The sequence below is a fragment of the Glycine soja genome, chromosome 4, assembly GCF_004193775.1.
Source record: "Glycine soja cultivar W05 chromosome 4, ASM419377v2, whole genome shotgun sequence".
Taxonomy (NCBI): domain Eukaryota; kingdom Viridiplantae; phylum Streptophyta; class Magnoliopsida; order Fabales; family Fabaceae; genus Glycine; species Glycine soja.
Window position 1 is genome coordinate 36,810,022 of NC_041005.1, and position 13,635 is coordinate 36,823,656.

Genomic DNA, 13,635 nt, shown 5'->3' on the forward strand with positions numbered 1-13,635 from the left:
AATGGTCTTCTCCCTTTAATTACCAACCAAAATCCCGTGCGCTAGCGACCTTTTTTCTCGCCTCGCACTAAACAAAAACAGAAAAAGAAAAAAAAGCCAGAAAAATCAAAAGCCAAAAACACACAAAAGCTGAAAGAAGAAATCACCAAAAGAACCCATTCCCAAGGGAAGCCCTATTGATCCATGATCACGCATGTAATTTTTGATTTGATAGGAAATAATTTGCAAAGTCAAGTCATGACATATCTATGGTTCGGAATTAGGATGAAACACTTACCTGTGCGAGATTGATACACTTTGAGTGGATTTCTTCTATTTTTGTCGAACCCAGTGTTTCCTCTAAATGGTCATTTAGAAACGAAATGCTAACATCCAAAATCTCATTTATGGTTATGGGAGATTTCATCAGCAGACTCTCCTTCCCCGGTAGACGCATTGTTTTTCACTCAAAAAAAAAAAAAAAAAAAAAAGCATATGCTGCCCTAAATCAGTTGGAATATTTGTCTCTTTGCTAAAGCATGTTTGCATTTTAGTGGAGAAAACAACGAGACTTTTTCAAGTCTCACAAGTTATCCAGAACTACGTAGGTCTGAGTTCCTCATTGGAGGATACGTAGGAGCAAGAGCTTTGCTTTTGTCGGCCGCCCCATAATCTTTGTCATACTGACCCTGAGGTCATGTGACGCACACCCCTTTTGTCATCCAGAGGCGGCGGGCCCGATGACAAGCAGAGACCAAGTTTGGTCATTCTGCACCCAAGATACGCGGAGATACCTTACGGTTATCTGCACCCCTTTGCTAGGCAGACACAGTTGTGTCCGATGGCAAGCAGAGACCAAGTTTGGTCATTCTGCACCCAAGATACGCGGAGATACCTTACGGTTATCTGCACCCCTTTGCTAGGCAGACACAGTTGTGTCCGATGGCAAGCAGAGACCAAGTTTGGTCATTCTGCACCCAAGATACGCGGAGATACCTTACGGTTATCCGCACCCTTTTGTCATCCAGAGGCGGCGGGCCCGATGGCAAGCAGAGACCAAGTTTGGTCATTCTGCACCCAAGATACGCGGAGATACCTTACGGTTATCCGCACCCTTTTGTCATCCAGAGGCGGCGGGCCCGATGGCAAGCAGAGACCAAGTTTGGTCATTCTGCACCCAAGATACGCGGAGATACCTTACGGTTATCTGCACCCCTTTGCTAGGCAGACACAGTTGTGTCCGATGGCAAGCAGAGACCAAGTTTGGTCATTCTGCACCCAAGATACGCGGAGATACCTTACGGTTATCTGCACCCCTTTGCTAGGCAGACACAGTTGTGTCCGATGGCAAGCAGAGACCAAGTTTGGTCATTCTGCACCCAAGATACGCGGAGATACCTTACGGTTATCTGCACCCCTTTGCTAGGCAGACACAGTTGTGTCCGATGGCAAGCAGAGACCAAGTTTGGTCATTCTGCACCCAAGATACGCGGAGATACCTTACGGTTATCTGCACCCCTTTGCTAGGCAGACACAGTTGTGTCCGATGGCAAGCAGAGACCAAGTTTGGTCATTCTGCACCCAAGATACGCGGAGATACCTTACGGTTATCCGCACCCTTTTGTCATCCAGAGGCGGCGGGCCCGATGGCAAGCAGAGACCAAGTTTGGTCATTCTGCACCCAAGATACGCGGAGATACCTTACGGTTATCTGCACCCCTTTGCTAGGCAGACACAGTTGTGTCCGATGGCAAGCAGAGACCAAGTTTGGTCATTCTGCACCCAAGATACGCGGAGATACCTTACGGTTATCCGCACCCTTTTGTCATCCAGAGGCGGCGGGCCCGATGACAAGCAGAGACCAAGTTTGGTCATTCTGCACCCAAGATACGCGGAGATACCTTATGGTTATTCGCACCCATTCTTTTGCTATCTGTAAGACAGAACGCTTGATAGCATGCAGAGGCTGACACAGTCTTCTGCACCTTTTGTTCCTCCGGGGACGACAAAGTCATTTACATGTGGAAATTTCATGGTCACCCGCGACTCTCGTCAGCCGAGAGGAGCGAAATTAGTGTCATACACTGATTTTCGGGGACCTTTGCTTGATGACATGCGACCATTCTTTGGTCCTTGTGAGGTGTTTGGCATCCATCATCAGGCAATTTGTGAAATCCTAGGAACGACAAGTCACAGTCACCCGCGACTCTCGTCAACCGAGAGGAGCGAAATTAGTGTCATACACTGATTTTCGGGTACCTTTGCTTGATGACATGCGACCATTCTTTGGTCCTTGTGAGGTGCTTGGCGCCCATCATTAGGCAATTTGTGAAATTTTGGGAACAACAAGTCATTTGCATGTGGAGATTTTATGGTCACCCGGGACTCTCGTCAAATCGAGAGGGACGAAATTAGTGTCTTATCTTTACTTTTCTTTTATCTCCAATAAAAGAGAAGTAAAGAGGGGCAACTGTCATACCCTAATTTCGTCCGGGGACCTTTGCTTGATAACGTGCGACCATTCTTTGGTCCTCGTGAGGTGCTTGGCACCCATCATTAGGCTATTTGTGAAATTCCAGGACATGCCGGAAAACCAAAAAATATTGATGCACAATCCGTAAGTTTCCGTGACACACCGGAAATCAAATGGAAGCATCGTTGCATAATTAAGTGAGGTTCCGTAACATTCCGTAAGTCAAAAAGGGGATGATTATGTAATCCGCAAGGTTCCGTAACATTACGGAAAGAAAACAAGTATCGTTACGAAATTTATAAGTTTCCGTAACTTTACGAAAAAAGAATCACCAAAAAAAGCCAAAGGGGGGGTGTATTTAGTAAAATGGGGGGTGCAAACAGTAATTTTCGAATCTGGGCCCTTCTAGAGGTTTCTGGGCAATTTCTTGCTTAAGATTGAAGTAACCTAGCTCGCCTGGGCGAGCTGAGCTCGCCTGGGCGAGCTAGATGGCCACCACACCCCCCGTTTTGTTGAAAAATGGGATTCCGGGGCTTCCGGGACACCCGTAATGCTTCCGTAAAATTCCCATAACTCTAAATAAGCATAATTAACTTAATACGGGTGAGACGGAAGAGAAAAAAAGAAGAAAATCAAGTCCTATATGCTTCCGTAAGGCTTCCGTAACTTTTCCGTAAATTACGAAAGAGGGGGGGTGAACTTATCAAAATTGGGGGGGTGCAAATAGCAATTTCGAAATTTTGAATTGGGCCTTCCAGAACGTTTTTTGAAGCTGGGTTGCTTCTGGAGGAAGCAACCCAGCTCGCCTGGGCGAGCTAAGGTCGCCTGGGCGAGCTGGGCGGCAACCTCCTCCCCCTTTTTCCTATAAATAGGCTGAAGGGGGCTGTTCTAAGGATCCCTCAGCCCCCTGGCTATGTATTTTAGCTGTTTTGGGTGAAAAAAATTGTTTCCGTGAAGAAAATCCAAGCCGAGGTGCTTCCGTAACGCTTCCGAGATGTTTCCGTAAGCAAATCCGTGAAGGTTTTCGTCCGTTCTTCATCGTTCTTCATCCGTTCTTCGTTCTTCAACGGGTAAGTTTTCGAATCCGAGACTTTTAATTCATTTCTTGTTTTTTTAAGCTTTCCTCTTTATTTCGTTCATTTTCGATTTCTTTTCTTCCGTCTTTAACGCGCTTTTACCGTTTATTTAAGCCGTTTTCTCACCTAATAATGATAAAATGAATTTCAACCGATCATTTGTGTTGTAATCTCATTTAATCACTTTTAAAATGAAATCTAACCGATCGTTCACGCTATAACCTCGGTTAAACCAAAAAAAGTAAAATAATAATAAAATAATCAAAATATCTTGAAAGATAATAATAAAATAATCAAAATATCTTTGAATAAAATAAATAAAAAAAATCAATCGGACGTTTTTCTTTGGAAGTTTTCTTGAATGAATTGATTAATAACCAAAGTGAAACTAAGACTAAAATAGACTCACAAATCAAGTTTTGTCCGAAAATCACTAAAAATCGTTTTAAGATCCAACGCCTTAAACGGTCCTCTTTGCTTTTATCGGTTAACATGGACCGTTCAAAAGCATAAAATCAACATGTAACTTTACCGCTTTTGAAAGAACTACGTAGGTCTGATTTCCTCATCACAAATTGAGGAATACGTAGGAGCAAAGGGAAACACCCTTGTCGACCACAAAAAAGAAAAAAATATAAAAAGGGTATAAAGGATATAAAGAACATAAAAGGGAACATAAAAATCAAAGTCATGTTTGCACATTCGATTAAAGGCTGCCGTCCCTTAGGACGGACGTGTGGGGTGCTAATACCTTCCCCGTGCGTAAATACAACTCCCGAACCTTTCACTAAAAAGTTCGTAGATCGCGTCTTTTCCGGTTTTTCCGACGTTTTCCTCAAATAAACGTTGGTGGCGACTCCGCGCGTATTCCTTTCGTGGAACACGCATCCCGCGAGTCTCGCGTCGCCCTCCCGCCGAAGGGTAGGTTGCGACACTCATCCACAAAAAGGTTTGAGTATTGCCTACACCACATGGCCGACCAATAGGCGACCAAGTCCAAAGCCAAAGCTAAGCAAAGTACTAGGTCAGTGACCGACAAGTCATAAGGCGTCCAGCTCAAGACGTTAAAGAAGCGCTACTAGGAGGCAACCTAGTACCTTTTAAATTTCTGCCTTCTATTTGATCACTTTTTATAGTAGGACGCACCTAGTTGCTCATGATCCTGGGAATTTAAATAAAACAAGCGCAAGCTCGGAAGGTAGTCGTACCTTACAAAACATATATATGTATGTTTAGGTAGTGAAAATACCTTAGATATGCATGTATCTAAACAAAAAAACACTTCACAAAATATATATATGTATGTTTAGGTAGAAAAATACCTTAGATATGCATGTATGTAAACAAAAAACACTTCACAAAATATATATATGTATGTTTAGGTAGAAAGATACCTTAGATATGCATGTATGTAAACAAAAAATACTTCACAAAATATATATGTATGTTTAGGTAGAAAGATACCTTGGATATGCATGTATATAGCAAAAATACCTTACAAAACATATATATGTATGTTTAGGTAGCAAGATACCTTGGATATGCATGTATATAGCAAAATACCTCATGAAAAAAAAAAGAGAAGAAAAAAAAACAAACAAGAAAAAGAAATAAACAAATAAAAAAAAAGAAAAAAAAAGAGAGAAAAAAGAAAAATAAGTTGTCTAGCTGAAAAACCAACATGCTTTTGAAAAGAGATGACTTCCAACTTTTCTTTGAAGAAAAATTCGCTGATCATAGCTAGTTTTTGGAGAAAAAAAATGTGTGTACACCTGAAGGGTGAATGCTGTGAAATTTTCCCGGACGCCCGAAATGGACTTGGATGAATGCACTAATGGATAAAAGAACATATTTTGGAAACATTGGGTTGACTAAAATAGAGGAAATGAATCCTGAGCCCTAGCATCACATGACCATAAAAATTTGACACTTGAGTGTCCGCATAGGTGCATGCATGACCAGTTTTGCATAAAGTTTCCAAATCATCATTTTTGCATTTGTGTCATGGAAATAATGTGGGGCACCCCTTTTATCCTTGAGCCAAACCAAACCCCGACATGTATCATGTCTAGCCATTCTACAAACCTTGAGCCAAAATCATGACTCACTATAATCCTTACCCTCGGAAGCAAAAAAGGAAAGAAGGAAAATTTCCTATCAAAGAGAAAGCAAAAAGAAAAGAAAGGAAATTCCCAATCAAAGAGTGGGAGAAAGCAAAAAGAAAAGAAAGGAAATTCCCAATCAAAGAGTGGGAGAAAGCAAAAAGAAAAGAAAGAAAATTCCCAACCAAAGAATGGGAGAAAGTAAAAAAAGGAAGGAAAGAAAGTTCTTGATCAAAGAAACTAGAAGAAATGTGCAAAAAGGTCTTTTGACCAGACAATATCTGAACAATACAGAATTCTCACCAAATGAACAAAAGAAAGAAAAGGAAACCATGACCTAAAGTGGTCTTCTCCCTTTGATTACCAACCAAAATCGTGTGCGTCGGTGACTTGTTCGCCTCGCGCAAAACCAAAACAGAAAAGGAAAAGGGGCAAAAACACACAAAAGCCGAAAAACCCACCAAAAGAACCCATTCCCAAGGGAAGCCCTATTGATCTATGATCACGCATGTAATTTTTGATTTGATAGGAAATAATTTGCAAAGTCAAGTCATGACATATCTATGGTTCGGAATTAGGATGAAACACTTACCTGTGCGAGATTGATACACTTTGAGTGATTTTCTTCTATTTTTGTCAAACCCAGTGTTTCCTCTAAATGGTCATTTAGAAACGAAATGCTAACATCCAAAATCTCATTTATGGTTATGAGAAAATTTCATCAGCATACTCTCCTTCCCCGGTAGACGCATTGTTTTTCACTCAAAAAGGGATATGCTGCTCTAATCAGTTGGAATATTTGTCTCTTTGCTAAAGCATGTTTGCATTTTAGTGGAGAAAACACCGAGACTTTTTCAAGTCTCACAAGTTGTCCAAAACTACGTAGGTCTGAGTTCCTCATTGGAGGATACGTAGGAGCAAAAGCCTTGCTTTTGTCGACCACACCGCTTTTTGTTACCATGACCCAAGATCTGGTAACCCGCGGAGACACCTTACGGTTATCCGCACCTCGTCATTCAGTGACCCCAAGTGTGATTGATGAGCAGAGGCCAATGTGGTCATCTGCGACCTTTCCGGAGATGTCGGCATCTTCCGGTGGAGACTTTTTCAAGTCTCACAAGTTATCTAGAACTACGTAGGTCTGAGTTCCTCATTGGAGGATACGTAGGAGCAAGAGCCTTGCTTTTGTCGGCCGCCCCACAAGATCTGTCATACTGAACCTGAGGTCATGTGACATGCGGAGACAAAATTTGGTCATTCCGCACCCCTTTTCCATTCAGGCACAGTCGTGTTCGATGGCACGCAGAGACAAAATTTGGTCATTCTGCACCCTTTTGTCATCCAGAGGCGGCGGGCCCGATGACATGCGGAGACAAAATTTGGTCATTCCGCACCCCTTTGCCATTCAGACACAGTCGTGTCCGATGGCACGCCGAGACAAAATTTGGTCATTCTGCACCCTTTTGTCATCCAGAGGCGGCGGGCCCGATGACATGCGGAGACAAAATTTGGTCATTCCGCACCCCTTTGCCATTCAGACACAGTCGTGTCCGATGGCACGCAGAGACAAAATTTGGTCATTCTGCACCCTTTTGTCATCCAGAGGCGGCGGGCCCGATGACATGCGGAGACAAAATTTGGTCATTCCGCACCCCTTTGCCATTCAGACACAGTCGTGTCCGATGGCACGCAGAGACAAAATTTGGTCATTCTGCACCCTTTTGTCATCCAGAGGCGGCGGGCCCGATGACATGCGGAGGCAAAATTTGGTCATTCCGCACCCCTTTGCCATTCAGACACAGTCGTGTCCGATGGCACGCAGAGACAAAATTTGGTCATTCTGCACCCTTTTGTCATCCAGAGGCGGCGGGCCCGATGACATGCGGAGGCAAAATTTGGTCATTCCGCACCCCTTTGCCATTCAGACACAGTCGTGTCCGATGGCACGCAGAGATAAAATTTGGTCATTCTGCACCCTTTTGTCATCCAGAGGCGGCGGGCCCGATGACATGCGGAGACAAAATTTGGTCATTCCGCACCCCTTTGCCATTCAGACACAGTCGTGTCTGATGGCACGCAGAGACAAAATTTGGTCATTCTGCACCCTTTGTCATCCAGAGGCGGCGGGCCCGATGACATGCGGAGACAAAATTTGGTCATTCCGCACCCCTTTGCCATTCAGACACAGTCGTGTCCGATGGCACGCAGAGACAAAATTTGGTCATTGTGCACCCTTTTGTCATCCAGAGGCGGCGGGCCCGATGACATGCGGTGACAAAATTTGGTCAATCCGCACCCCTTTGCCATTCAGACACAGTCGTGTCCGATGGCACGCAGAGACAAATTATGGTCATTCTGCAACCTTTTGTCATCCAGAGGCGGCAGGCCCGATGACACGCGGAGATTTACATCATCTTCCGCACTTACAAGATCTGTCATACTGACTTTTGAGTCACGCTGACGGGCGGAAATACCCGAGTGGTTATCCGTATAAACATTCTTTTGCTATCTGTAAGACAGAACGCTTGATAGCATGCAGAGACTGACATCGTCTTCTGCACCTTTTGTTCCCTCGGGAATAACAAGTCATTTGCATGCGGAAATTTTATGGTCACCAGCGACTCTCGTCAACCGAGAGGAACGAAATTAGTGTCTTATCTTTACTTTCCTTTTATCTCCAATAAAAGACAAGTAAAGAGGGGCAACTGTCATATCCTAATTTCGTCCGGGGACCTTTGCTTGATGACATGCGACCTTTGTTTGGTCCTTGTAAGGTGCTTGGCACCCATCATTAGGCAATTTGTGAAGTTCCGGGACATGCTGGAAATCAAAAGAAAATACTGATGCACAATCCGTAAGGTTCTGTGACACACCGGAAATCAAATGGAAGCATCGTTGCATAATTAGTGAGGTTCCGTAACATTCCGTAAGTCAAAAGAGGGGATGATTATGTAATCCGCAAGGTTCCGTAACATTACGGAAAGAAAACAAGTATCGTTACGAGATTCGTAAGTTTCCATAACTTTACGAAAAAAGAATCACCAAAAAAGGTAAGGGGGTGAACTTATCAAGATAGGGGTGTAAATAGCAATTCAAATCTAGGCCCTTCCGGAACATTTTGGAAGTTGGGTTGCTTAAGGAGGAAGCAACTGGGCGGCAAGCTCCTCCACGTTTTTGAAAAATGGTTTCCGGGGCTTCCGCGGCTTCCGTAATACTTCCGTAAAATTTCCGAAAACCTTGGGTAAGCATATTCCACTTAACATTGGTGAAAGGGAAGAGAAAAAAGATGAAAATCAAATTCGAAAACACTTCCGTAAGGCTTCCGTAACTTTTCCGTAAAATACGAAAAGGGGGGTGAACTTAGTAATTCGGGTGCGCTTAGAAATCTTCTTCATTAAGTCTTTGGGCGGCAAGCACCTCCTTTTTTTCTATAAATAGGGGAGGGGGGAGCTGTTTCAAAATGTTCAAGACCCCTTTGGCTATGCATTTCGGCTATTTTGGGCAAAAAACACGTTTTCGTGAAGAAAAATCGAGTCGAAGTGCTTCTGTAACGCTTCCGTAAGCGATTCTGTGGAAATTCTTCATCGTTCTTCGTCGTTCTTCACCGTTCTTCGTTCGTTCTTCGTTCTTCAACGGGTAAGTTTTCGAATCCGAGACTTTCAATTCATTTCTTGTTTTGTGTAGTTTCACTTTAATTTCGTTTACTTTCAGTTTTCTTTTCTTCCCTTTTGACGTGCTTAAGCCATTTATTTAAGTCATTTCTCGCTTAATCTAAAAATAAAATAAATTTCCACCGATCGTTTGAATTGTATCATCCGTTAATTTTGGTTCAAATGAATTCCGACCGTTCGGTCGTGCCGTAACCACGTTGGAAATCAAAAAAAGAGGTAAAATAATAATATAATAATCAAAAAAATATTTTTTAGTAAAGTAAAGCGAAAAATCAATCGGACGTTTTCTCTTTGGGATTTCTCATTCTTAATCGAATTGACTAATAACTAAGGTGAAACTAAGGCTAAAATCAACTCGCCTAGTCAAGCTCGTCCACAAAAATAGGTTTTTGAAAGTTTATCACTTCAATTTCTTTTTAAGTAAAATGGGTCATTTTTAAGGTCCAACGCCTTAAAATGATCACCTTTCAAGTAAAAAGAATCACTTGATTCACGCATAAGAAAGAACTACGTAGGTCTGATTTTCTCATCCCAATTGAGGAATACGTAGGAGCAAAGGGAAACACCCTTGTCGACCACAAAAAGAAAAAATATAAAAAGGGTATAAAGGATATAAGGACATAAAAGGGAACGTAAAAATCAAAGTCATGTTTGCATATTCGATTAAAGGCTGCCGTCCCTTGTGACGGACGTGTGGGGTGCTAATACCTTCCCCGCGCGTAAATACAACTCCCGAACCTTTCACTTAAAAGTTCGTAGATCGCGTCTTTTCCGGTTTTTCCGACGTTTTCCTCAAATAAACGTTGGTGGCGACTCCGCGCGTATTCCTTTCGTGGAACACGCATCCCGCGAGTCACGCGTCGCTCTCCCGCCGAAGGGTAGGTTGCGACAGTTGGGGCAATGAGGGGCATCGTGCATGAGCCTCAAGTGAACATAGGGGCAGATCAAAAGTTTTCGCCCGTCAATGTTTTTAAACAAAAAAAAGGGGACAAACCCTGGAATTTCAATGGATTGATTAAATGTCAAATGGCTCCATTGTCGTCACTCCAAAATGGTCAAGTGACTAAATATAACAGAGCAAACACTCTGAGGGAGTTCCCGGAGAGATTTGCAAAGATAGGATAAGGTTGCATGAATTATCGCCTCTTTCAAAAGGACAGTCGATCTGTGTTTTCCAAAAAAAATTAAATCAAAATCAAAATCACAAAATAGGGAGAGAATGTCATGAACATTGTACAACTTTCCATTGCATGGCATTGTTTCATATGAGGTCCGCATTTACCAAATTTCACAACAAAGGTTGAATGCATCTGCATCCCTAAAAATCATGTTAACTACATAGATTTCCTACATCTAATGTCCAAATCTTTTGAATTTAGGATGACCGGCTCTCTCGATGAGTCAATCTCTTGCTTTCTCATAAGGATGGACCCTTGGGTACTAGTACCCTCACCTTTAGAGACGTCCTCGTCATCAGAGGGCTGCACGCCCTCACCTTTAGAGGACTACACGTCCTCGCCTTTAGAGGGCTGCACGCCCTCACCTCAGAGGACTGCATGTCCTCGCCATCAGAGGATTACAAGTCCTCGCCATCAGAGGGTTGCACGCCTTCAGAGGACTAGATGTCCTCGCCTTCAGAGGACTACACATCCTCACCATCAGAGGGCTGCACGCCCTCACTTTCAGAGGACTACGGGTCCTCTCCATCAGAGGGCTGCATGCCCTCACCTTCAGAGGGCGGCATGTCCTCGCCTTCAGAGGACTACACGTTGTCCACCTTAGAGGACCAAACATCCTCATCTTCAGAGGACTTCACGTCCTCATCTTCAAAGGACTACACGTCCTCACCTTCATCGGGCTACACGCCCTCACCTTTTGAGGGCTGCATGTCCTTGCCTTTAGAGGACTACACATCCTCCATTTCAGAGCACTACACGTCCTCGCCTTCAGAGGGCTACACGCTCTCATCTTTAGAGGGCTTCACGCCCACGCCTTCAAAGGACTACACGTCCTCCACTTCAGAGGACTACACATTCTCCACTTCAAATGACTACATGTCCTCCACTTCAGAGGACTACACGTCCTCGCCTTCAGAGGGCTACACACTCTCTCTCGCCTTCAGTGGACTCCACATCCGCACCTTAAGAGAATTTAAGGTCCTTTGCCCTTAAATGCTTAACCGAGATTTGCATTCCCGGTTAAGGGGCCAGTAGTTTTCTTTTATCAGTTCCTGGGCCACCCTCTGGTCCTGGAGGAGGGCCACCTATGCAAGTACAACCAGAGGAGGAGGCTATCGTGCAACTACTATGCATACCGGGGCAAGATTTCACCCGTGCCGCTGCAAAGAAACAAGTGCGGATCATGCGCACCAACATGACCACTATTACACAGATATGGATGACATTGCTACTTAGCAACATTCTGCCCAGTGACCGTAATGCCGATCTCCCCTTGCAGAAGTATCAGGTGGTCTATGTCGTCCCGACATAGGTAGTTATGCATTATTTCCAACTGATTTCTAATGCCATTTACTATTTGCAGGGATCGTGCCCACAAGACACCCAGTGGACTCGGAGAAGTCCAACAGGGCCCTAGGGTCTCCAACTTTGGTTACGGGCCTCTATCAGTCCTACAGGGTGCCCTACCCCCCGGCAAGGCCATGCCATCGCGACATAGGTAAGTATGCATATGGTTCTAACTAATTTCTTATGTCATCTATTGTTTGCAGGGATCGTGCCCACAAGACACCCAGTGGACCCAGAGAAGTCCAACAGGGTTCTGGGGTTTCCAGCTCTGATTACGAGCCTCTGTCAGTTTTACGGAGTGCCTGTCACCCCCAGCAAGGTCATCAAGACCCCTATTAACCGGGCTTTCATGAAGAAGTATTGCGCCCCCCAAACAGGCGCAGGGCGAGACACCACAGCAGCCTGGGGATGGCCGGCAGCGGGCAATAAATGCACCCCCGTCACCTCTAGAGTTCACCTCAGCTCATCCACAAAAAGGTTAGAGTGTTGCCTACGACCCGTGGTCGACCAGCAGGCGACCAAGTCCAAAGTCAAAGGTAAGCAAAAGTACTAGGTCCGTGACCAACAAGTCATAAGGCGTCCAGCTTAAGACGTTAAAGAAGCGCTACTAGGAGGCAACCTAGTACCTTTTGAATCTATGCTTGTTATTTGATCACTTTTTGTAGTAGGACACGCCTAGTTGCTCATGATCCTAGGAATTTAAATAAAACAACCACAAGCTCGGAAGGTAGTCATACCTCACAAAATATATATATGTATGTAGCAAAAATACCTCATAAAAATATACACGTGTTTAGGTAGCAAAATACCTCATGAAAAAAAATGAAAAAACAAAAACAAACAAGAAAAAGAAATAAACAAATGATAAAAAAAAGAGAAAGGAGAAAAATAAGTTGTCTAGCTAAAAAACCAACATGCTTTTGAAAAGAGATGACTTCCAGCTTTTCTTTGAAAAAATTCACTGATCATAACCAGTTTTTGAAAAAAAAATGTGTGTACACATTTAAAGGGTAAATGCTGTGAAAAGTTTTTCGAACACCCAAGATAGACTCGGATGAATGCACAAATTGATAGAAGAACATATTTTGGAAATACTGGGTTGACTAAAATAGAGAAAATGAATTATGAGCCCTAGCATCACATGACCAAAAATTTTTCGACACTTGAGTGTCCACATAAGTGCATGCATGATTAGTTTTGCATAAAATTTCCAAATCATCATTATTACATTTTTGTCATGGAAATAATGTGGGACATCCCTTTTTATCTTGGGACCAAACCAAACCTTGTCATATATCATGTCCAGCCGTGTTACAAGCCTTGAGCCAAAATCCCAACTTACCATAAACATTGACCCAGGGTGAGAATATCAATCCTTGCCCTCGGAAGAAAACACAAAAAGAAGGAAAATTCCCAATCAAAGAAAGGGCGAAAGCAAAAAAAAGAAAAAAAAAAGAAAAATTCCCAATCAAAGGGTGGGAGAAAGTAAAAAAGAAAGAAAATTCCCGGCCAAAGATCGGAAGAAAACAAAAGAAATATGCAGAAAGGTCTTTGGACCAGACAACATCTGAACAATACAGAGTTGTCACCAAGTAAACAAAAAAGAAAGGAAACCACGATCTAAAGTAGTCCTCCCCCTTTGATTACCAACCAAAATCCTGTGTGTCAGCGACTTTTTCGCCCCGAACTAAACAAAAACAGAAAAGGAAAAGGCCAAAAACACTCCACCAAAAAACACCATTCCCAAGAAAAAGTCCTATTGATCCATGATCACGCATGTAATCTTTGATTTGATAGGAAATAATTTAC